Raw genomic sequence first — 27,104 nt, forward strand, 5'->3', positions numbered from 1 at the left:
GATGGCCATAATTTCATCATGTTTGCCATCTCTCAAGGACGCCTGTATCTCCTCTTCTTTGTAGCCCATGGTAATCATAGCTGCTATCTGGTGGGGGTCCTGGCAAGCTGGGAGGGGTCGCATATACAGCTTCAATTCTGTATGCTCATAGCCTGTATTGACCCATGGGTCAGTCATTATGTCTGGGAGGCTTGACCTCTTACAGGGATCCACTGTCAGGCACTTTTTGAGGAGATTCCTACAGTCTGCAGACAGGTGGTCTGGGATGCAGAGATCCCCACTGAGCACCTGCTCCTGCAGATGCTTGAAGCTCTGTGCAACAAAAGGGACCTTCCCACTGATCATGGTGTACAGAATCACCCCCAGCCTCCAGACGTCCACGGATGCCCCATCAAACACGTGCCCCTTAAGTATTTCGGGGGCAGTATAACAGGGAGTGCCGCACAGGGTTTTCAGCTTTTGGTTGATGTCAAATGTGTTACTCAAGCCGAAATCAGCAACTTTCACATTCCCAGCAGCATTCAAAAGGAGGTTGTCTGCTTTCAAGTCTCTGGGCGAAATAAACTTCTGGTGACAGTACTGGACAGCAGATATGACTTGGTGAAATTTTGCTCAGTCTTCCTCTTCTAATAGAGGGCCATGGGCCACCAAGTAGTGAAAGAGATCACCTCCATGGGTGTACTGCATGATGAGGTAGAGCTCCTCGGCGTTGTCAATGATTTCAAAGAGCCGGGTGATGTTGGGATGGCTCAAGTTCTTCATTACACTCACCTCTCTGGAGCGCATGCAGAGGCTGCTGGGGTCGTCATTCTTGCGTATGATTTTCATGGCTACCTCATGGCCAGTGAGGACGTGCCATGCTAATTTGATGACAGAAAAGGCACCCTTGCCTATTGTTCTCAGGAACCGGTAGTTCTTGAGGTGGGTTTCCCCCTTAGCCCTCAAGGCTGCTAGAGGCCACAGCATGCTGGAGTTTATGCTGGGCTGGAGACCCGGTGACTCTAGGCAGACTTTCCAATGGGAAAGACTGAATAAGTGATCTAATAAAAAAAAAATCAAATGCTAGAAAAAAATGAAAATAAAAAAATACAAAAATAAAAAACAGGAGTAAAAGAAAAAGGAAAAGATAAAAAACAAACAGGAAAAATTGAAAAGCAAAATAATTTTTTTAAAAGGAAAGAATAAAGAAAACAAAATCTGGAAAAAAGAATTAAGACAAAAAGAAAAAATAAGAAACAAAATAAATGAATCCACAAATGAGAAATAAGCCAACGAAGAGCAGTTCTAGTCCACAGGTCATCAAAAACAGCTTCCTGGGTAAGTGGACCCTGAGCCTCACCTGTAGGGCCTTATATAGAGGAGGCAGGTCCTGCACAGTGGCTCCTTGTGAGGTCATCCAAGCAATGGGCCAATCCAGGCTGTGGTCATCCTCAGGGGTTTCTCCTCACTTTCTGGTCTCAGAAAACCTCTAAACTTCTCACAAAATTATGGAGGACCCCACAGAACTTTGGGTTTATGTGGGTTCTAGCTCTTCCTAGTTCCTTATCAGAAATTATAACCTAGAATGCCACAGTGGCTTCTACATTTCTAGTTTGAAAACCTTAATGATATCTGGTTTTGAAAGAGCTCAGAATATCTACAAGGGAAATATCCAATTCTTTTTCTATAACTCTACACGATCTGACTCAAAGTGATCCACAGCTCAAGTGATAGCGTGGTTCTCTCTGAAAATGTTCTGTTGCTTAAAGCATAGTAAGGTACATTATGGGCATCTATAATGCTGAGAGAAAGATGGCTTTCATCTTATTTTCATTTTGAAAGAATGAAAGATTTTACCCAGGTTCTCTGTTGTAGCTATCTCCCTTCCACAAGCCAGAAAACTCACTGGAAGACCTCCTTTTTCCTGTCTTTACAAGTAGGGAATGAAGTTGTGCATGAAGAAAGCAAGTCTTCTACCTTTTCTTCTCCAAGTCAACAATCTGTGCTCTGTCTCCCACTTACTCAGCATGGTGGTGGTGTCTGGGAGGTGTACATGGCACTGACACCTCATGGGAGAGAATGGTAATTCCTACATGATTCTTAAAAACTTCTCTGAAATATAATATAGCCATGCCACTTGGCTTTGCAAGTCTTCAATCTTTTTGATACCTCAATTCTTTCATTACTGCTTACTTTCATACTGATTTATGAAGTGAACCATTTTTAGTCCCTTCTCAATTCTTTCTCTGTATATTTTTCAGGTGATTGTTTTGTGGATATAGGGGGCTTAAATTCAACATCCTAACTCAACAATAATGTGATAACTTAACTGCAACTGTCTATCAGTCAGGGTTTTCTATTCATGTGTCCAAATTCCATAGGGCAGGCACTGTGTTTGGTCTGTGAAGTACAATGGTGTAGTGGAGCCAAAGAGATACACACATTATGCAAGTCTGCCATTATTCTTTGCCATCCCATTAGCATGTCACATTCACAACATCCCATGAGCATAAAATTACAATGACTAAGATGGGTGGAAGTTCAGCAAGTCTCTGCTCTAAAAGACCATATTTTTCTTTCAAACTAGAGATACTTCCAAAGCAGAAGGTAGAAAATTGGTCTTCAAAGACCACCAAGGATTCCTATCAGATCCTTTCTTCCTCCTGTAAGTCAACCTCTTACAGTAAAAATGATGACAAAAGGGAAGGGAGAAAGTGGACTTGGCCCAATGGATAGGTGTCCGTCTACCACATGGGAGGTCCAGGGTTCAAACCCCGGGGCCTCCTTGACCCATGCTGATGCACACAAGAAGTACCCTGTCATGCAGGGGTGTCCCCAGCATAGGGGAGGCCCCATGCACAAGGAGCACACCCCATAAGGAGAGTCACCCATTGTGAAAGTGCAGCCTGCCCAGGAATGGCGCCACGCACACGGAGAGCTCACACAGCAAGATGATACAAGAAAAAAAGAAACATAGATTCCTGGTGCCACTAATAAGGATAAGAAGCGGTCACAGAAGAACACACAGAGAATGGACACAGAGAGCAGACAATGGGGGGGGTTGGCAGGGAAAAGGGAGAGGAATAAATCTTAAAAAAAAAAAGGGAAGGGAAAGATAGGGCAACTAATAGTTCCTTTCCTTCTAGGCCTTCCTGATTAAGCAAAGGGGGAAGCGTTGGCCAAATGTGTACATATCAAAACGTAAAACAATTTGTGCTTCCAAAGACTTTGTCAAGAAGGTGAAAAGGACTCGGTGACAAACCCTGCGTGAACCGGCTTCTCCTCACTCGCTGCTCGCTTGGCTTCCTCTGCAACCATGTCTGACAAACCTGATATGGCTGAGATTGAGAAATTCGATAAGTCAAAATTGAAGAAGACAGAAATGCAAGAGAAAAATCCACTGCCTTCCAAAGAAACGATCGAATAGGAGAAGCAAGCAGGCAAATCGTAATGAGGTGGGCACCACCAATATGCACTGACCATTCCACAAGCATTGCCTTCTTATTTTACTTCTTTTAGCTGTTAACTTTGTAAGATGCAAAGAGGTTGGTCAAGTTTAAATGACTGTGCTGCACCTTTTCACATCAAAGAATCAAGAACTACTGACAAGGAAGGCCACACCTGCCTCTCCCACCTGCCTGTCTGGCTGGCAGGGAAGGAAAAACTTGCATGTTGGTGAAGGATGACAGTGAAATCTAGAGTAAAAGCAAAAGTTGGTCCAAGGTGTCCTACAGGCTGTAAAATGCAGTTTAATCAGAGTGCCATTCTTTTTTGTTGAAGTGATTTTAATTATTGGAATGCACAATTTTTTAAATATGCAAATAAAAAGTTTTATAACCTAAAAAAAAAAAAAGGTGAAAAGTCAGCCCACTCAATGGCAGAAAATATTTGGAAACCAAATACCCATTAAGGGTTTGATTTCAATGCTTTATAAAAAGACACTACAACTCAAAAATAAAACAGCAAGGAATCCAATTTAAAAATGGACAAAAGACTTAAATGGCCATTACTTGAAAGAGGAAATACAAATGCAAAAAAAGCACATGAAAAAAATGTTCCATATCACTAGCTATTAGGGAAATGCAAATCAAAACTACGAGATACAATCTCACAGCTCATAGAATGGCCATTACTAAAAGAGAGAGAAAACAATAAGTGCTGGGTGAGGATGTGGAGAAATAGGAACATGCCTTCACTGTTGGTGGGATTGTAAAATGGTGCAGCCTCTGTGGAAGACAGTTTGGCAGTTCCTCAGGCAGCTAAATATGCAACTGCCATATGATCCAGCAATTCCTCTGCTAAGAATATACCCAGAAGAACTGAAAACTGTGATGCAAACAATTGCCCACCGATGTTCATAGCAGCATGATTTGCAATTGCCAAAAGATGGAAACAACCCAAGTGTCCATCAACCAAAGAATGGATAAACAAAATGTCATATATTCATATGATGGAATATTAAGAAGAAATGAACAACCTCTTGAATGGCCTTAGAAGTGGACTTTCCCTAGGCCCTCCAGGAAAAACAGCCCTGAACATCCTGGATTTCTACCTCCCACATGGGAGGTCCTGGGTTCAGTTCCCATGACTCCTAAAAGGAAGATGAGAACAAAATAGACATAGCAAGTGCAAACAAGGGGGTGGGGAGAAATAAATAAATAAAAATAAATCTTTAAAAAATAAAATAAAGAGTTGAGGTAGTTTTGTTCAGGTTTCCACTATTCTGGTAAAAACTAAATATATGCACAGTGAAATACAGCTTTGAACCAAGAATTGTGTAATTTTCATGATTCCACATACAAGATAAAGGCTCTTGTATTTGTATTTATAAGTGACACTGCACAATATAAAGAGCAACAGTAGAATTCATGGTAATTAAATTTTAAATTTTTCTTTAGTTAGAATGGTATTAAGTAGTAAGTAAAACATACCATGAAAAGTAGAGATATTGTGGAGAAGGAAAAAAGCCTTATATTTTTTGCCCTTTTAGAACAAGTGTCCTGCTATCACTTTTTACTGGGACCTGCTGATTAAGTAGTTGGTCTTCAGGTGAATTTGTGTTTTCCAATATATATAGATATAGAAATAAATATAGATGTAAACTTACCCATTTACATATATACATACAGATATATACATACACAGTATAAATATTCATATATTCCTTAGCTCTGTCTACTGAAAACTGTAAACAGTGACAACCCAATAGCACTGAGCTCCCTATCACCTAGATCTTGGTATCTAAGTATCAATCTCCATTAAAAGCACACATCCCTTTTTGAAAAATAGCTGGTTCCAGGCTGGGGCAGGGAGAGTACTTCTTGAGCCTTGAAGACTTGGTTTTGTCATAAATTAATGAAGGAATTCTGTCAAGAGGACATAGAAGACAGTTTGAAGTGGATTCTACTGATCAATCTGAAACATTTTGAGTATCAAAATATATAATGATAACCCATTGAATATAATAGGAATATAACAGGAATTCATGAATCCGTACCAAAAGAAATAAATGAATGGGTAACTTGAAAGTTTGATGAAGAGAATATTTGCATGGTCTCTGTATTAGTCAGTCAAAGGGGTGCTGATGCAAAATAACGGAAATTGATTGATTTTTATAACAGGTATGTATTTGGGGTAGGAGCTTACAGTTACCAGGCCATAAAGCGTAAGTTACTTCCCTCACCAAAGTCTATTTTCACATGTTGGAGCAAGATGGCGCTGAAGTCTGTGAGGGTTCAGGATTCCTGGGTTCCTCTTGGGCTCAGCTCTTCTGTTAGCTCCACAAGGTCAGCTCTAGATGATGAGGCTCTCTAGGCTTGCCTCTCTCCCTGGGGCTCCAGCTTCAGCATCAAGTTCCAACATCAAAACTACAACATTAAAAGTCCTCAACTCTGTCTTTGCCATGTCTTTTATCTATTGGCACCCTATGAGCACAAGAGGTTTACATGATTATTTAATCAAGAAAATCTATGAATCCAATATAATCTGATATGCCCAGAGGAAAAGATCAGTTTACAAACATAATCCAATATTTCTTTTTGGAATTCATCAATAATATCGAACTGCTACAGTCTTGGGTTGAACTTCCTGCTGCCTCCCTTTCTTTCTTGTAATTCTTCCACCTCTAGGCTCATGTGTTAGGTCCCTGTGACACCATTCCATAAATTTTAGAGAGACTATTGCATATACCTCTGCCAAACCCCCTAGGGAGTACATGCTACAAGATCCTCAAGGTACAGATGAGAAGGCAGTTTGATATTATTTATAAATTCCAAAAAGAAATAGAGTATGTTTGTAAACTGGCCTTTTCTACTGGTCATATAACCCTTTGATTATATTATATTAGATTCAGTAGAGATATCTGATTGAATTACATTAAGATTAGGGCTCTGATAGAACCACATAGCCTCCTCGGGCTGATAAAACAGACTTTCACAAGATAGCAGACACACAGGAGGAGATACACAGAGAATCCGGCAGCCTGGGAAAAGAGATGAGCCTGAGAGTTAGCGGCTGAAGAGAACGGAGCAGCTAAGCCCAGATAGAAATGAGTCAAGGAAGAGAGGCGAGCCCTATGACATCCTACAGCTGTGATCAGAAACTGGGACCATGAGGAGCCTGAAGAGGAAGAGGGAGGCTGAGCCCTCAGACACCAGCAGCCACCCTGCTCCAAAAGGGAGCAGCAGGCTTTGGTGAGAGAAGTAACATACTCTTTATGGCCTTGTGACTGTAAGCCTCTACCCCAAATAAATACCCCATAGAATAGGCAGCAGAGTTCTGGGACTTGGCATCAGCACCCCTTTGGCTGACTTATAAAGATGAGGAGACTGGGAAGACCTAAGAGGCCCAGTCACTTTCCAGGGCCACACAACTGGGAGGAGGAGGAGTGAGGTCTGATGGAGCTCCACCCCCTCAATACTGGGGTCTTGAATTTCCCAGGCCTTCCACTGCCTGTAGGGATGACTGAGTTGATGTAAGTGTAGGTCTTTCTGGCCATTTAGCAGGAGACACCCCAAGATAACACAAGGTGATGCAGGGCAGAGCACTGGAGACCAGGTGGCAGTTGTGACCATCTGGGCACCCTCCCAGCAGTTCTCCCTTCTAGCACGTGTGTGGCCTGGAGGATATTGGGTGGGCAGTCCCTGGCAGGAGCAGGTTCTCAGTGGGATGGGGTCCTGGTGGGCCTCTATGTCCACACCAGCACATGGCTGGCAGGGTGGGAAGGGAGTGTTGGGACGGCTTCATCAACAGCTGTCACCTCCTTACTCAAGGGCTGCAGGTCTGTGAAAACAGGATTCTGTTTCTGATCTGGGAAGATGGACATCATGTGATGGGCAGGCAGGGACAAGATGCCTCCAGGCCTGGCTGCTGGGCACTGTCTTAGCAGAGCTCCCCCAGGAAATGGGTGAGAGGCTGGACAAGACAGTCATCTACACCAGGTCATCATGCAGGGAGCAGGCACAGTACATTGCCCAAAGGGCCAGTGCAGGCAGAGGTGAGAGTGGCTGCACAGCAGTCTCCACACTCAGGGTCAAAGCCAGTAAAGGCTTTAAATCTTTTTAAAAGAAGAAAGAATAGGTGATTCAGAAGGCAGAAGAGCTGAAATTAGAGAGACAAAAGAACACAGAGAGAAAAGAATGGAAGGATTTGAGCAAGAGCTCAAAAAATTGAATAGCATGAAATGCAACAACATACATGCCATGGCTGTTCCAGAAGGAGAATATAAGGGAAAAGGAGCAGAAAGAGTATTTGAGGGAATAAGAGCTGAATATTTCCCAACTCTCATGAAAGAAATGAACTTACATGTCAGAAGCACAGGGTACCCCAATAAGAATAGATGTGAATAGACTTACTCCAAGACACACACTACTCAGAGTGTCAAATGTCCAAGATTAAGAGAAATTTCTGAGGGCAGCAATGGAGAAGCAAACCACATACAAGGTATGCCCAGTAAGTTATATATGCAGAAAACTACACAGCAATGCTAAAAGAAATCAATGAAGACCTAAACAAACAGAAAGACATTTCACGATCCTGGGTTGGAAGACTGTGATGATGTTAATCCTACCCAACCTGATCTATAGGTTCAATACAATACCAATCAAAATTCCAACAACCTACTTTTACAGAAATAGAAAAGGCAAATACCAAATTATTTTGGAAGGGAATAGCCAAAAGCACTCTAAAAAAGAAGAGCCACATGGGAGAAATTTCACTGCTTGACACTGAAACTTACTACAAGGCTACAGTCTTCAAAACAGCATGATATTGGCATTGATCAGTGGACTAGATCAAGAGTTTAGAAATAAACTCTCACCTCTACAGCCAACTGGTTTTCAACAAACCTACAAAAGACATGCTAATGAGACAAAACAGTCTTTACAACAAATGATGCTGGGAAAACTTGGATATCCATAACCTGAAGAATGAAAGAGGACTCCTATCTCACTCCCTGTACAAGAATCAACTCAAAATGGATTAAAGGCCTAAACATAAAAGCTAGGAACATAAAACTACTAGAAGAAAATATAGGGCAGCATATTAGAGACATTGTGGTAGGTGCTTTTTCTTGGACCTTGCACCTGAAGCACACACAACAAAAGAAAAAATAGATAAATGGGACCTCCTCAAAATTACTTTTAAACCTCACAGGACCTTGTGGAGAGGGTGAAAGGGAACTATCTCAGTGGAAGAAAATATTTGGCTCTCAAGCATCTGACAAGGGTTTAATATCCATGATATAACTCAACAATAAAGACAATGCAATGAAGAAATGGGAAAAAGCTTGAATAAATATTTGTCCAAAGAGGAAATATAAATGGAAAAAGAAAAAACAGGGAAACGGACTTTGGCCCAGTGGTTAGGGCGTCCGTCTACCACATGGGAGGTCCGTGGTTCAAGCCCCGGGCCTCCTTGACCCATGTGGAGCTGGCCCATGCGCAGTGCTGATGCGCGCAAGGAGTGCCGTGCCACGCAGGGGTGTCCCCCGCGTAGGGGAGCCCCACGCGCAAGGAGTGCACCCATAAGGAGAGCCGCCCAGCGTGAAGGAGGGAGCAGCCTGCCCAGGAATGGCGCCGCCCACACTTCCCATGCCGCTGACGACAACAGAAGCGGACAAAGAAACAAGACGCAGCAGAAAGACACAGAAGACAGACAACCGGGGGAGGGGAGGGGAATTAAATAAATAAAAAAATAAAAATAAAAAAAAAAAAAAAGAAAAAACAAACCACACAAGAAAAAATATTCAACAACACTAGCTATTAGGGAAATGAAAATAAAAATTACATATGAGATATCATTTCACACCTACTAGAATGGCCACTATTAAAAAGACAGGAAAACAAGTGGAGAGGATGTGGCGAGTTTGGGACACTTACTTACTCTTGGTGGGAATGTAGAATGGTATAGGTCACTATGGAGGACTGTTTGGCAGTTCCTAAAGTTGAATTTGCCATGTGTCCCAGCAATACCACTACTGGGTATGTACCCAGAACAACTGAAAGCAGATATTTGCACACCAATGTTCATAGCAGCATTATTCACAATTGCCAAAAGTAGGAAACAACCCAATGGATAAACTGGTGTATTCAGATAATGGAATATAATGCAGCTGTATGAAGAAATTAATTTGGAGGAATTGTGGGAACAGGCCATTGGATTAGGGAGGTAAGACAGGAGCTCTCACTAAAACAATGGGAAAAGAGCCAAAAGCTACCCTGAAGACAGCTTTGGGGTACGGTAGACCAGGACACTGCTTCACCACTCCCAGGAAAGTGGGCAACAGAAAGACAAAGAAGCCCAAACAACACACTGTGTTATTAAACCTCCCAGTGGCTGGGAAGGGCTCCCTCCCCCACCCCTGAAATATTAAGCAAGGATAAAACTTCTGGTGAATTGCATCTGAGAGGAGAGCAGACATCTTTCTCCCTGCCAGCTGCTTTGGGTATATAGAGAATGGGAAGGGGCTGTGAGTCCTCTAGGAGGGTACTGGAAAGACAAAGAAGCCAAAGGAAAACTGTGATACTCGCCCCTGTGGCTGGGCAAGCAGCCAAGGTGGAGCCAAGCTTCCTGGGAGGAAGAGGGGCCTGGAGTGTGGGGAGTGGTTTCTTCACAGTGAGTTTGGCCAGCTGAGTCCACCTTTGAATATTGGAAGGGAAGCCAAATCAACAGGGAGAAGGGAGGGGGATCTCCTCAGGCAGGCTGTCATGCCCAGCCACCCAGGTAAAGAGAGGAATTAGATTAGAGAGGAAGCAGGGACAGACAGGTGCCTCATCAGCAGGACTCTGGCTAAACTGCAAGGAATCAACCCTGCCCAAGAGAAAGGGGACAGACAGCCTTGTGAAAGGCTAACTACCTGAAGGAGACAGGTTAGCTCACTGGAAGCATTCCTGCCTTAAATATATGAGGTCCCTGGTTTGAGACCCCACTGGGTTACCAGGCATCCAGATGAAACTTCATGACAGGGATCCTACAGACATTCCTTTGATATTAGCTTTTCTTGGATCTCTCTCTTTTTAAGTTCCTTTTAAATTTTTCCTTATTTTATTAACTAAAACCTGGTTCAAAACTTGCAGAGGGCAGACTACAGGCTGATTAAATGAACACCAGCAGCCTGAAAAGATTCTTAGAGGTTTAAGAGGGAAGGCTGTTTTTCTGTTAATTTTTGTTTCTTGTTCTTTTTCTTTCTTTCTTTTTTAAAATGTGTTGCTGCTGTGTGATTTCTTGTTTGTTGTGTTTCTCCTTTGTTTCCATTTCTTTTTTGTTTACTGATTTTTTTTAACCTACACTATTTCTTTTCTCTCCTGCATCTTCCTGTCTTCTATATTCTGTTGTTCTTTCATTCAAATTCTTTTGTTTGGTCTTCAATTTTTCTTGTTTTTATTTCTCCTTTTTCCTGTTTTCTTTTTTCCTCTTTTCTCTATTCTTTTCCTCTCTTCTCATCCCAGCCTTTGACTTCCTTCTACATATTTTTCTTTATTCTCTTACTCATTTCATTGTTTCTATCCTACTTTTTAATTCTTTTTCCTCTGTACTTTTTACTCATGTTAATTACTCATTTTCCTAGATGTCAAAGTGAAATCTTACAACACACACAAACGACAAAATAAAATCCCAGAGTAGAGAGAGAACCTAATCAACTGAATAAACCTATCAAAATAAACAGATGCCTAGATGGCAACAAAAAATTACAAGCCATCATAAGAAACAGGAAGACATGGCCCAGTGAAATGAACAAAATAAATTCAGGAGGAGATGCAGAATATGGAACAACAATCAGACATGTCCAAATAAGTATCATGAGCAGCTTAATGAAGGGAAGGAAGAGATTAAGGATATTAAGAGGACACTGGGAAAACATACTGAAGGAATTCTAAATACACATTAAATACATAACGGATATGGTGGTGATGAATGACACAACCCAAGAAATAAAAAATACAATGGAAGCACATCAGATTTGAACAAGCAGAAGAAATGATCAATGATGTGGAACACAGTACATCTGAAATGAAGCAGATAGTAGAACAGATAGATAAAAAAAGAAAAAGAAAAATATCCAGCAGGGATGTAGGAATTTGAATGACAACATGTAATGCTCAAAAATATGTATTATAGGCATCCCAGAGAGAGAAGAGAAAGGAAAGGGGACAGAAGGAGTATTGGAGGAAATGAATGGCTGAAAACTTCCCAAACCTATTGAGGGAGATGGATGTACATGTCCAGGAAGTGCAGCACACCCCAACTAGTATAAATCATAACAGTCCTACTCTAAGACATACACTTGTCAAATTGTCCAATGGTAAAGACAGAAAATACCAAAACAGCAAGAAAAAAGAGATCCATCACACACAAGGGAAGCTCAATAAGACTAAGTGCAAATTCTCATCTGAAACCATGGAGGCAAGAAGGCTGTAGTATGGCATAGTTAACATGCTAAAAGAAAAAAGCTGTCAGCCAAAAATACTTTAAACAGCAAAACTGGCAATCAAAAATGAGGGAGAGTTCAAAATATTCACAGATAAACAGAAATTAAGACATTATGGTCACTAAGAAATCTGCCTTTCAAGAAATACTAAAGGGAGTCCTCAGGTTGAAAGGAAAAAAACAGGAGAGAGAGAGAGTTGGAGGAGAGTGCAAAAGCAATAATTTCTCATTTTAAAAAGAGAAATAAAAACAATATGTAGCATATATAAACTTAAAGAAAATATGGATAATGTAAGTAATTCCTCGACAGTAATAAAATTGAACATTAATGGATTAAATTCACCCATCAAGATACACAGACTGGCAGAATAGATAAGGAAATATGACCTCTCAATATGCTGTCTACCAGAAATGCACCTTAGACCCAGGGATGAAAGGAGGCTGAAAGTGAATGGTTGGAAAACAATTGTACAAGCAAATAATAACCAAAAAAACTGGCAATAGCTTTACAAATATCTGACAATTAGACTTGAAATTCAAAGTATCATAAGAGACAAAGAAGGACACTATATATTAATAAAAGGGACACTCTATCAAGAACAAAGAACAGCCATAAACATTTAGGCATCTAACCAGGGTGCATCAAAATACATGGAAAAACTAAATGGAGATATAGATGTCTTTACAATTATAGTGGGGGATTTTAATACACCATTATCACCATTAGACAGAACATCTTGACAGAGAATCAATAAAGAAACAAAGACTTTGAATTATACACTAGTGGATGTGGACCCAATACACAATTATAGAACATTACACCCAAATACAACAGGATATACATTCTTCTCAAGTACACATGGATCATTCTCTGGGATAGATCACATGCTAGGTCACATAACAACTCTCAATGAATTCAGAAAGATTGAAGTTATACAAAATCATTTCCCTGACCACAATGGAATGAAGGTGGAAATCAGTTAAGGGCAGACAACCAGATTAGGCACAAAGATAAATATTTTAAATGACACATTCTTAGACAAGCAGTGGGTCAAGGAGGAAATCACAAAAAAATTAGTAACTACCTTGAAAGAATGAAAATAACAACACAATGTATCAAAACCTATGGTTTTGCAGCAAAAGGTTTACCAAGAGGGAAATTCATAGCCAAAAATGCCTATATTAAGAAAGAAGAAATGGTAAGTTGCAAAACAATAGGAAATAGCCTGAGGAGTTCTGAAAACCAGAGAATGGAGTTTGGACTTGATCCAATAAGCATAGATTAAGCTACTAACTAAAGATTTTGGGCTAAAAGGAAAGTCATGAGGAGTAAATGGTCCACACTGAATAGAACTGTTACAGACTGAAGAAGGAAGAAATGGAAAGTGAAAAGATCACTTACTTTTGTTAATGTACAGTGGTGATGGTAACACAACATTGTGAATATAATTAACACCACTGTATTATATATCTAAATGTTGATAGAAGGGGAAATTTGGGGTGGTACATACATTGATAGAATAAAAATTAAAAGTAAACAACCATAAGACTACACAATACAGTGAACCATAAAGGAAACTAGGGTCTATAATTAATAGGACAATTATATTATTCACAATTGCTAAAAGATGGAAAAACCTAAGTATCCATCAACCAATGAATTGATAAGCAAAATCTGATATTTTCATACAGTGGAATATTAATCAGAAGTAAGAAAAAATCAATTGGGGGAGCAAAGACAATGTGGGGGAACATTGAAGATATTAGGTTGAGTAAAAGAACCAGACATGAAAGGGCAAATATTTTATGGCCTCACTCATATGATCTAAATACAATGAGTAGACTTATGGAGTTGGGACTATGAAATGAATTTTGGTGGGAGATGAAATGTGGATGAAAGGGGAAGATGATTCTGGGTATGTATAGAATGCTTAATCAGGTAAAATGTAAATATATGGTAATGCTTGAACTTGATGGCAACACATTATAATGAATGTAACAAACACTGATGATTTATGAATGAGAATGTGGCCAAAAATAGTGTCTAGGAAAATTAACGTTAGTTGGAGGACAGCTGGAAGATACTATTGGGAATGTAGAACCATGATTTTGACAGGAGACTGTGGTTAATAAGATAGAGGAATGGACTTCTACTACATGTTAAGAATGTGCTGATACAATGGAAAAACAAATTATTTGGAACTATAATTAAGAACACCATTGTAATGATTTTCTAGCAAAAGCAAGGTTGATACTACATTAATGCTCAGGGTGAAAAAAAGACAGGAGTTTGGTTTTGTGAAATCTGAATAGGATTAAGCAATTTTTCTCTTCCTTATTTTTTCATTAATATTGCATAATTATGTTATTTAACTAATCTCTGTATCTTTATGAATACTACAGGAACAACTGAGTTAGAATTTGCAATTAGATGAGATAAAGATGAGAAAGAACTTTTTAGGAGGAATGTATCCATAACCTGTTGAGCTGCATTTTTGTTATTTTTTTCTGATTTGAAATAAGGTTATAAAAAATAGTACAATGATAATATTTACTCATTGATTGTAACAAAGGTACCACACTAATGTAAAATGTTTAAAATGGGGGTTGGAAATAGGAACATTTTATGCATCTTTCTGGAAATCTACAACCTCTCAAAAAAATCTTGAAGGCAAAAAATAAAGGCCTCTTAATACATGAGGCAATGAAGTGGTACTAAGAATTTTAAAAAGGACAGAATTTGCAGAACACAAGCAAATGCTTACATTTTTCAAGGCGGGGATGAGGTGAAGGATGACATATGAGTTTTCAATCCTAGAAGAGACTTCAAGATCAGTTCCAAAAGGGCAGTTGGTTTCACAGAAAGATAAGGAATTACATTTTAGACACAGTACATCAGACCTGAAGATGGGACATTCATGTAAAAGTACCAAAGAAAAAAGGTGGATGCTGGATTCAAACAAATTGATGAAAAACTAATGCTTCATTTGCAAATTTGTGGGTAATTGTATAAAAAGCACAAGTAAATGTGGGTAAATAAGAGATCTGCAAAGGGAAAAAGAGTGGAGGGGATAAAAAGCAAAAATAAAAAGGCTTAACTGCTAATATGAAACTGAGAATATGAACGAAGTGTAAAGGAGGGAGAAATAAGGTCTCAAGAGGATCTGAACAATGGGGCTGCAGAAATGAAGAAAAAGCAACGATTCAGGAAGAATCTATATCATAGTGATGGAAGTGGCTTTTTATGACTTTGAAAGTCTGTGATTTTCTAACCACTTTGAGAAACAATGTGATACAGTAAGAAGAAACACTGGATTTTGAATCACTGTTTTGACTCTTAGTCCATTAGAACTATGGAATATTTTCACCAAAAAAAATTATGTAGGTAGATATAGAAAAATGGATGACCACAACTTACAAGTGCATGTAGAAAGATTTACTGGATCATATCAAGGCTCAATATTGTAGCAAAGGGATACTTATTTCTTCTACCACTATTTTTCCAATAGAAAATTCCAAGTCCTCTAAATTCATTCTGAGCATCCAAAAAAAAAAAACCAACCACAAAAATACATTACTTAGAAAGAATGAGAGAAGTGTGGCCCTTCAACTATAACAAAAGAAGGGTGTCATAATAAAATATTACTAATTCAGAATTAAAAGCATTTCTTTGAAGGTATAAAACTATAATTAACATTATACTTTTAAATATATGTCCCAGAGACTTAAATCTTTGGTCTGTTCATGTGCTGGTTGAGCCCTGAGTTTCAGCAGAGTTGAAACAACTACTCACCAGTTCACTGGACTCACTCAGTACAACTAATGAGGAGGTGATGATGGATGACACCCATCCCAAGGAATAGAGAGTGTGTGCAGCTGCAAGCAAGATGCTTCCATCCATCTGCCCCATGGGATCTAATCCCCTCTCAATTAGAAACAAGAGTGGGCATCACCATTCCCAAATCCTCAACATTGGGAGTGAACAGTGGACTAAAGTAGACTTAGTAGTATACAATTAAAGACTTATTGCTATTTATTCTAGCAATGGAATTTCTTTTATCACTGTAAAGGCAGTGGCCACCAGAGATTCTGAGTGGGAGGGAAAGAGAAGAATAGTTTCAACATGGGTGCATTTTCAGGTCATTGGAATTGTCCTGCATAACACTGCAATGACAATACAGCCCTCTACACATTTTGTCATAACCTATAAAGTTGTGGGGAGCAGAGTGTAAACTATAGTCCATGCTTAGTAGCAATGCTTCAATATGTGTTCAACAATTGGAACCAATGTACCACATTAATGAAAGATTTTCTTAATGGAGGAAAGTGGGGGACAGTTTCAGACTCTTGCTGCAGCCAATGATGGCTCAAAATGGTGAGATATACAATGATATCACCTCCAGACTGGCACGGTGTCATGGTGCTGAAGGGCACTATGCACCAGGCTGGTGGAATACTGGAGTCTACCTTCCTAGCTTTTCTCTAGGGTCAATGGTGCTGCAACATGCTGGCTGTATGAAGGGCATACCAAGTGGAGCAATGATTACCAGAGACATGTAAATAGAACTTAAACACAATTGGCACTATAGCCTCCTCCCATGGAGAGATAACATGTATAGTACTGTAAATCTGGAGCTTAGATCTATTAATTGCTACTCAAAAAGAAACATGCATTAGTTGGTGCATTAATTAGTATTAAGTACAGTACCTATATGCCTAACAATTATAATGAGACATTTCTGTTCTAGATCATATGCAGAGGGGTATTGAACATGTCAAAAGGTCCTGGTAAGCTTCATTTTCTAAGTAGTTAATGAAAGGCATGCTTAACCCATGTCTCTTCCTAGCCCTTATTCCAAAACCTGTCCCACTCATATCCTGGGGCTGACTGGCAAACCCACATGCCCTCTTACCAGGGCTAAGCACTTTCCCACCAGGAAGGAAATGGCAAAGAGACAGCTACCACAGTGCGGACTCCACAAGGTACAGGTCAAAAGGCTATCTGGGAGCTCCTTTAGAGACATTGCACCCACACTAACAAAATTGCTTCAGCTTTAAAGCAATTTCATGTTCCATCTATTCTTCCCTACTCCTCCTCTCATGACCTTTGGTAACTACTTTTTTATATTGATTTTACAAGTTCTTCAGTTACACATGCTAATAACTACAATAGCAATACATCTAGAGTGGTCCATGGTTGCACTCCCCACTTACGTTTGTTTATCCCTCAGTCTTGAGGTATTGGGGATGACATCCACTCTGCTTAAGGATGAGAGGAGACTTAGATCTTATTTGGCAGAGAGAAGGAATTGTCTTGCTTGAAGTTGTATATAATCTTTGGGTTTTTTTGGATGGGGGTTGTCCATCCAAAATTTGAGATACCAAATTTTTTTTAAAGATTTATTTATTTAAGCCCCCCGTTGTCTGTTCTCTGTGTCTATTTGCTGCATCTTGTTTCTTTGTCAGCTTCTGTTGTTGTCAGTGGCACAGGAAGTGTGGGCAGCGCCATTCCTGGGCAGGCTGCATTTTCCTTCACACTGGGCGGCTCTCCTTATGGGTGCACTCCTTGCGCGTCGGGCTCCCCTACGCGGGGGACACCTCTGCGTGGCGCGGCACTCCTTGGGTGCATCAGCACTGCACATGTGCCAGCTCCACATGGGTCAAGGAGGCCCAGGGTTTGAACCGCGGACCTCCCATGTGGTAGACAGACACCCTAACCACTGGGCCAAGTCTGTTTCCCGAGATCCAAATTTGATAACTGTCATCTGTGTAGAAGTTCCATCACCCAAGTTAAAACTTTTTAAAGTTTCTTAGTGGCAGGGCAAAACAACAGCTGTATCTGGTTTTATCCATTTCTAATCCTGGAAAGAATTCCTGAACTCTCAGCAGCCCGTCCCTACTGAGAAGGCTGCACACTGACAGATGCTCACTCTGCTCTCCAGCCCTAGCTGCATACTCTGCTGCCTGTTCTGCAGCAGACTGGTGACACTTGCCTCATGGATACACATGAAGCCAGAGAAGGAGGGAAGCTCCCCATCCTGTCTGCCTTTATAACCCAATTTCTCCTATTAGAAGTGGAGGTGTCTTCAAGGATACTGCAAGAGACGGACTATAGATTCCACGTGATGTCACTACATCCCACACCATTTAAGAGCTAACTGGATTCCTTCTTTCCCAATATCCTTTTGATGTATGGAGAGAAACCACTAGCTTTATCTTCCTATCTCCTATTGCCCCACTCAGCTCTAGTTACATTTCACACACTTATATAATTATATATAATATTTTACAAGCAAAAACAAAATGTCTGGCTTTCCTACAGGTTGAGAGCTGTTCACAGTCATGCAATAAATTTAGGACCAGGTCCTAAATACTACCCCAGCATTCCAAATTTACAATCATGTCTTCCTTTTTGTTTAAGTTTCTCTCCAGTGCTTCTCAAAACAAGCGAGAGACTTGCTTTTGAATGAGGTAAGTGCTTGCAGAGCTCAGATGAAAATATACCAAAATGAATGCTCTTGAATAATCAGAAATGCAAAGAATCATAAATAGAAATTGAAATATTCAACTGATATTGTATGAAGAGTTACAAATAAACATAAACAACTGATCTATATATCATTCACTGAAAGGAATTTAAAAATTTTTAAATATTTTATGACCTATGTATGTGGATTTGGGTTCCTTGACACTACATGTCTAACATGAGTAAAAACTAAAATATAAAAAATTAAATGCACATCACTCCTCTAATGATACCAAATGAACCAGGCACATTTGAGATATACACATAAAGAATTACATAGAAAAATCCAATATTAATTGGGTAAAAATAAAAAGATACATGCAGAACTTTAAGAGACTCATATCTAGCCATTTTTTCCAACTAAGTATTTAAAACATTTACTAGAAAATAAGGGGAAACGGACTTGGCCCAGTGGTTAGGGCGTCCGTCTACCACATGGGAGGTCTGTGGTTCAAACCCCAGGCCTCCTTGACCTGTGTGGAGCTGGCCCATGCACAGTGCTGATGCGCGCAGAGTGCCCTGCCACGCAGGGGTGTCCCCTGCATAGGGGAGCCCCACGCGCAAGGAGTGCGCCCCATAAGAAGAACCGCCCAGCGCAAAAGGAAGTGCAGCCTGCCCAGGAATGGCACCGCCCACACTTCCCTTGCCGCTGACGACAACAGAAGCGGACAAAGAAACAAGATGCAGCAAATAGACACAGAGAACAGACACCTGGGGGCGGGGGGAATTAAATAAAATAAATAAATCTTAAAAAAAAGAAAATAAGTTATTTCTTAGTAAACTGTTGTGTTAGTTTGATATAAAAATACATATTTATAATAGCAGTGAGTATTATATACTAAAAGGTACTTGGTGTCCAAGGAAATTTCCTTATTAAAACTTATTAAAGGCAAAAGATTTATCCCTTTTTTTCCTATGAAACTCTGGTCAGTGTTCCAAGACTACAGGCTAGATTTGTACAAAGTCATTTCAAAATGATACCAAGCAGTGATTTAAATTGCTTGAGGCATTTTCTTTGGTCACACTCCTGACTCACACCTTCCTTCAAAGCCAGAGATATATTTATATATGAGTAAAAACTATAACATGGAAAATCATCATACAAATAGCTTATAGATACTTGAAAGTGTCAACTGTGACCAAAAATAATTGGACTATTTGTAGTATGCAAAATAAATTCAGTAAAAGATAAATCCACTTAAAAGTATTCACAATTTTTACAAGTTTAGAAGTCAGATCACATGTTACTAGATCTACCATTCTATTTTATTGTGGTAAAAATAGTTATGGTAGGACCATGAAGACTTAAATCTAAGAAGAATCACAGAACTATGAACAAAAGTCACTGTGGCAGATAAGATCAAAGAACATTTCAAAAGTTTCATCCTTAGATATGAAAACTAAACACAGAAATGCCAAAAATAATTCTTTAAAAAATAAGATTTAACATAAATTAGTATATTATAGCTTTAAAATAGTTTGCTTAAATAAAAAATATTGATTGGGATAGCATTGATTAGAATGTTTCTTGAATAGCTATCTCTGGGATCCTGCTAAGGTATGTGTAAGTGTGACCCCTCTGATGACCTCCCAACTCATTTTGAAGTCTCTTAGCCATATAAACTCATTTGTCTTTACCATTTCCCCCTTTCATTCAAGGTCTTTTTCTACTTGCATCACCAGCTGCTGCTTGGGAGTAATTCCTCAGTGCAAGGAAGGCTCATCCCCAGGAGTCACGTCCCACACTGAGGGGAAGGTAACACATTTACATGCTGTGTTTGGCTTAGGGAGAGGCCACATCTGAGCAACATGGAGGCTCTCAGGAGGTAATTCTTACCCACCCTGCAGCTCTAGGCTTAGTTGGAATTTCAAGTGCAGAGGCTCATAAGCATAGTCATCAGTACCAAGGGCCCATCATTGGACCATCCTTCTTCACTGGTCTTTGCCCATGCATGAGGGCAACTGTTGCTGTTCCACTGGGGAATGTGACAGAGCTCCCCTAGTTAGGAACTCCATACTCCCTCAGTTGTTTGGAGAGTTACCTACTATGACAATACCCAATGAATATCCAAACATTTTTATATACCCTATATACATGCCCTGGAGAACTCCCTCCCAACTATCAGTGACACCCCACACCACTGTTCCTCCCCTATAATAGTTGAACCTCACTGTGATTCAAAACTTCTTCAAAAATGAAGCCTAATACATTGCCAAATTTGATTAGTAAGAAAATGAAATAGTAATAATAGGCTTCAAGATTACAAGCAAAATTAATACTAATTGAGAAAAACTGAGATAAAGTAAAAAATAAACAGGTACTAAAAAATGAAAAAACCATAAAACTTTGGTTTTGATGTTTTGCCTTTCATCACTGTAATAGGTGTTGCCCTGTATGTACAGTGGCAAGGTAATCTCTTCCATTCCTTCCTCGGTGCCTATACCCTTTTTTTTTTTAATTTTTAATTTTGTCTTCAAAAAATTTAGATCACAGTAAAGTCACATATACAATATAGGGGACTCCCATATATTCAACATCAAACCCTTTCCCCCTCTTCCCCAGCAAGATCTTTTCATATCCTCTTAAGTATGGGTCTTCATACTCCTTTTCTCCACTGTACCTGTCCTTCTCTAGTTTGTTTCTCAATCTGATCATTGATTATTGCTCCTTATTTAAACTCTTATTTTGGAAGGGAACAACTGCCATCTTGTCTAGGTACTACATTTAAATGTATATATGTTTTCAGAATCAATTATCTTTAAAGGTGTTTTCAATTACATGTCTTCAAATGAATTTTATTTCTGAACTTAAACTTATATTTATGAGTATTTTATTCTTACAATTAAATTTTAGTTTCTCATTATATTTTAGTGCTGCCTTTTCAATGATTCTTATCATTCACATGAGGCACATGATTTCAGTTTTCTTTTTATTTAGTCTTTTAATTTGGTTTTAGTGGTGGCAGTTCTTTTTAGATTTTTTAAAACTTTATTTCTATTGCTATAGATTCCCAATCATATAGGTTCAGAGCCATTTTAATAGGACCTACAATTTTACCAACAATTGGTTTTCCTATTATCAGGCATATAAAAGATTTGCCAAAGTAATTTATGTATATCACATGGTCCAAAAACTCATCAGTAACTTTTGTGCACACTATATTTAAACACTTTATTTTAGAAATAACCTCTAGCAAGAAAGAATAGATATAATTTTGTTTACTGATATTTTAAATTTTTCCATCTACACATAATAATCCTGCCAGCCACAAGACACCTTGATTCTTACTGAGCATCTTGAAAACATTGACATTACTAGGAATTGTGTGGATTGAAAGCATGAAAATGTTGGTCTCCTACTAATGGGGTAACATTCTGGGATTTCAGAATTGCACATTCAGGCTTCCTGTACCCTGGGGACATTCTGCTGCTAAATGGACTGTCATTTGTGGAAGTCACTAAACCCTATTCACAGCTCCATCTGTAACATCTATTGTGGAATCTCTCTTCTTTCTTTCTTTCTTTTTCAGTCAGGCCAGGAAAAAGATTTTATTTAGTAATGGGAGAAAGAAGAGAACTTGCTGAGAAATGGACAGGATGGAAATAAGCACTAATATTAGTGTCAGCTCCTCTAGGCAGAGAAAGTGAGTTCTGGCTTGTGTGGTCACCTTCAAAGCTATTAATTATTCCTCCCCTTACAAATGTTAATGGGCAGGGCTCAAGCTGCTATTGGGTTATCCCACCAATAGTGGGGGCCAAAGTTGAGTAGTCTTTGGAATATGCAGTGCCTCCCCTCAGCCCAGGAGAGAGTCTCAACTGGAACCTGAAAGTCAAGGTCAAGGACTCAGTAGGGTCTCATGGCCACATAGTCTTTTGGCCATGTTGTGGCTCATCTCATTTCCCTGTACTAAACTGTCTGAACTCGCCCTCAAAGAGTTCATGCCATTATTCTTAAAGGGGTGCTGAGGGGTCAAGGTCATTCTTCTGTAGTTGCTTCCTGCTGTTTAGGGCAGTAGTCCCTGCCTGACAGGGCATGAGCTCTCTCACTATTCTATTGTGTTTGAGGGAAGATGGGTCCACATCCTGGTTGGAACTGGATGAAATCCCCACATGATTAATAAGCCATTGATTCATTAGAAATAAACAATTCAAATTTTGAAAATCCATAGTCCCAATAAAGAGATAAAGAGGATGGTGGCAAACAGACCCAAAAAGGGTTGTAGTCATGACATACTAGACCACAAAAGTGAGAAAGGCCAGGTACCTTCAGAGGCTGCTCCCTCCCAAAGTTGATGGAAACAGCATTCTTCCTTGAATTCTTTTATGCTGCTGGTTAACTCCAGGGAGAGACTGTAGTAGACATGCTAGGTTTCAGTATGAACTTCAATCTTAGTTCCTACAGCAGTGGTTATGCTTAGGACAGCTAGGAGAGGTGTGCCCTAGACATAAACTCACAGAGACAGTATAGGCAACAAGATAAGCACATGGCAAAGAAAATAAAGATAGTACTTAAGAGAGGCATTCCTTTATCTTACAGCTACATTACTGGAATTAGTCATTTAAATGCTTCAGTTTAGAAGATGTTTTTTCAAACTCCATATAATTTACCCTAACCACATGGAATGGATATTTCACATTAAAACAAAGCTTATTAAATTACAATTAGGGAGGTATATGTAGCTCAAGTGACCGGGCTCCCATCTACCATATAGGAGGCCCCAGCTTCAATTCCCAGGGCCTCCTGGTAAAGGCAAACTGGCCTGAGCACCATAGAGAGCTGAAAGTCCACTGACATGGAGAGCTGATAGCCCACATGGCAGAGAGCTGGCAGCCCATGCTACACACAGCTGGTGCAGCAAGGTGACACAACAAAGTGAGACATAGAGGAGAGACACTGAGAGATGCAGCAGACTGGAGAGATGAGTCAGTGTGTGAAACTGAATGCCTCTCTCCCACATCTGAGGTCCCGGGATGGGTTCCCAGAGCCAAAGACATGGGGGTGGCAGACTTGGCGCAGTGGTTAGGGCGTCCGTCTACCATATGGGAGGTCCGCGGTTCAAACCCCGGGCCTCCTTGACCCATGTGGAGCTGGCCCATGCACAGTGCTGATGCGTGCAAGGAGTGCCGTGCCACACAGGGGTGTCCCCTGTGTAGGGGAGCCCCAGGCACAAGGAGTGTGCCCCATAAGGAGAGCCACCCAGTATGAAAGAAAGTGCAGCCTGCCCAAGAATGGCACCACACACATGGAGAGCTGACAAAGCAACAAAAAGAAACAAAGATTCCCATGCTGCTGACAACAGAAGTAGACAAAGACGATGACACAGTGAATGGACAGAGAGCAGAAAACCGGGGCACGTGGGTGAGCAGGGGAGAGAAGAGAAATAAATAAATAAATAAATCTAAAAAAAAAAAAAAGAAAGAAAAGACACGGGAAGCAGATGCAAGTGCAAATACCAAAAAGTGGGGGAAATAAATAAATCTTTTTAAAAAATTACAATTAGCAACCAATGAAGTTTACTTTATTCATTGAAAAGAGGGCAGATCTACATTTTCTCCTTTTAACTTAATTCCACTGAACATGAATTTACAATATCATTGTCTTAAGGACTTAATATAATATTAATTTATTTAATTGGCATTCCATAAATGTAGGGAGATTACACCTAAGTTAAATAAAATTGAAATCATTATAGTTTATTCTAGGAATGTCCTTTTGCCTTCCTTTACATAAGGTTTAAAACTTCTCTTCTTTAATAAAAGTCTAAAACAGTGAATAATTTTTTTAAAGATTTATTTATTTATTTAATATCCCCCCTCCCCTGGTTGTCTGTTCTTGGTGTCTATTTGCTGCGTCTTGTTTCTTTGTCCGCTCCTGTTGTCGCCAGCGGCACGGGAAGTGTGGGCGGTGCCATTCTTGGGCAGGCTGCTCTTTCTTTTCACGCTGGGCAGCTCTCCTCATGGGCGCACTCCTTGCGTGTGGGTTTCCCCCACGCGGGGGACACCCTTGCGTGGCACGGCACTCCTTGCGCGCATCAGCACTGCGCATGGCCAGCTCCACACGGGTCAAGGAGGCCCGGGGTTTGAACCGCGGACCTCCCATATGGTAGACGGACGCCCTAACCACTGGGCCAAAGTCCGTTTCCCTAAAACTGTGAATAATTTTAAAAGCATACCGAATGCTAGGTTCTGGAATATATTACAATTGTTTAATTTGTTTTAATTATAATTTAGAAAAGATCTTCCATAGCTTTCAAGGACTTTTCATTTGCTTCCTGAAATTCATTAATAGGATTATTTATTTATTTTGTCTTTATTTTTTTAATGTTACACTAAAAAATGAGGTTCCCATATACCCCCCACCCCCCTCACCCAACTCCTCTCCCTATAACAACAACCTCCTCTATCATCATGAGACATACATTGCATTTGGTGAATACATCTCTGAGCACCACTGCACCTCATGGTCAGTGGTCCACATCATAGCCACTCTCCCACAGTCCACCCAGTGGGCCATGGGAGGACATACAATATTGAGTAACTGTCCCTGCAGCACCACCCAGGACAACTCCAAGTCCTGAAAATGCCCCCACATCACATCTCTTCCTCCCACTCCCTACCCCAAGCCACCACTATGGCCACTTTCTCCACACCAATGCCATTTTTCTTCAATTAATAATCACAATAGTTCATGAATAGACTATCAGTAAGTCCACTTGAATCCATACTCTATTCATCCATCCTGTGGACCTTAGAATCGTTGTGTACACTCCACATCTATATCAAGAGGGGGTTTACATTCCACATGGATGCTGGAAGCAATGCTCCTGCTTTCAGTTGTAGACACTCTTGGATCCATGGTGTGGTGGTTGACCTTCTTCACTTCCAAGTTAGATGAGTGGGATGAGTCCAATAAACCAGAGTAGAAGTTGCAAGTCTGTTGAGGATCAGGGCCTGGCTATCACATGGTCAGTCCAGAGATTCGGGTCCCCTGGGTACACATTAATGCCCAGCACCAACCTCAGCTCTGGTAAAAGTAACAGGGGACACCCAGGATTACGCTGCTGATGGCAGGTGGCTCCGGGCCTCAGTGCCCTGCCAGTGGGCTCTACTTGGGAATCCGTGCTCTTGCACGGGGTGGGGAGGGGGGAGTCGGTGGCAGGGGGGCCTGCCTACACATGCCTCTTCTTCTGTCACTTTGGCTGCGGCTGAGCCTGGCACTGGGTGCGTGCATGCTCAGGAGACAGGCTTCTGCATGTCTCTGGACAGGCCCCGTGCCAGCTGGGACCTGAGCCCCAGCGCAGGTGCACCACCTGCGCTCAGGTTCCTTGGACCGGCCCAGGTCAGCTGAGAGGGAGGAGAACATGGTCCTGACCGCGGAGGGAAGCAAAAGTGCCGACACCTGCCAGCCGGAGAGCCGCATCCGACAGCCCTGTGGGATCTAAGCCCCCTCTCGCTCCATCCGCTGCCTCCCTCCTCACCCCCTCCTTTCGGGGCGCCGAGACGGCGCCCGGGCTGGGGGTGGCGGAGGGGGAGGGGCAAGCGCTAGGCCTCCCGCGCCGCCGTAGACCCCTCTCTGACGCCCCGCAGAGCCGGGACCAAAGCGCAGGCGCCCCGGCCCGCTGGGACGGCCACGCCCAGCGCCGCCCTGGCGCGCAGGCGCCACTCACCCCGCACCCGGCAGACTCGTCCCGACCCCGCCCCTCCTGGTTGCTCTGGAGACGGTGGCCACCGGCGGGAGGTGCCCAAGCCCGGGAGTGGGAAGACAGCTGTGAAGGATTGGGGCGGGGGGGGGGGGGGGGGAGGCGTTTTCTGCACTCGGGAGTTGTCCCCAGTGGCAGTGCCGGGACAGATGCGGCCAATAGGCATCCTGCCGAAACCCACCCAATGCACTTCGGGGAGCGCGTCCACTGCCAGGAAAACCTCCAGCGCTGGGGGAAGCGGGGTTCCAAAATGTATCCACCGAATGCCAGCAGGAGGCCACGGGGACGCGACGGAAGGGGTCGCCGACGTGGGTGCAGCCTGCTGGGTGGGGACCGGGCTAGGAGAGAAGCTCTGCTATGCTGTCCTGGACAGTTGTTCCCTCCTGTGTGTCTGGTGAAAAGCCAAGAGACAGAAGAAGCTCCAGGAACCAGAGAGCGGCTCCGTTGCCCAAAGTCGGAGCCAAAACTTCCACCGCTAGGGGCCACTGTTGGATAGGAATAGTTCCTTCCTCACACTTGCTGGGGGGCAGAGGGCTGAGTTCTAAGGCAGGGGGAGGGGCAGGGCCCCTTGCAGAAAGGGCTGTGGGGGAAGGGACCCCTGGGCCAGCTCTGGGGCTGCTGGGAGAGCCCCCTCTCCATGCCATAGCTCACCTGGCCCAGGCGCCAAGGGTCTGGGTCGGGCCAGGCTGCCAGACCCGTCTGAAGAGGGGGTTTCCTCGCCAACCAAAGTCCCCGAGGCCTCCTCAAGCGGGGGCCTACCTAGGGCCGGCCGGCCTTGCCCTGCAGGTCTCTCCCACGGCAATGGTCACAGACATGCTGTCTCCCATCGCCGTCACCTCCACCTTACGTCAGGGGAACCCCGGCCTTTCCCACCGGTGGCCTGCGGGCTTCGGCCTGGGCTCCCAGCCAGGCCTGCAGAGGCCTGGCTCCCGGAGAGGACAGGCCCAGAGTCTTCCCTCTCCCTTGTCAATGAC

The sequence above is a fragment of the Dasypus novemcinctus genome, chromosome 27 (assembly GCF_030445035.2).
Source record: "Dasypus novemcinctus isolate mDasNov1 chromosome 27, mDasNov1.1.hap2, whole genome shotgun sequence".
Lineage (NCBI taxonomy): Eukaryota > Metazoa > Chordata > Mammalia > Cingulata > Dasypodidae > Dasypus > Dasypus novemcinctus.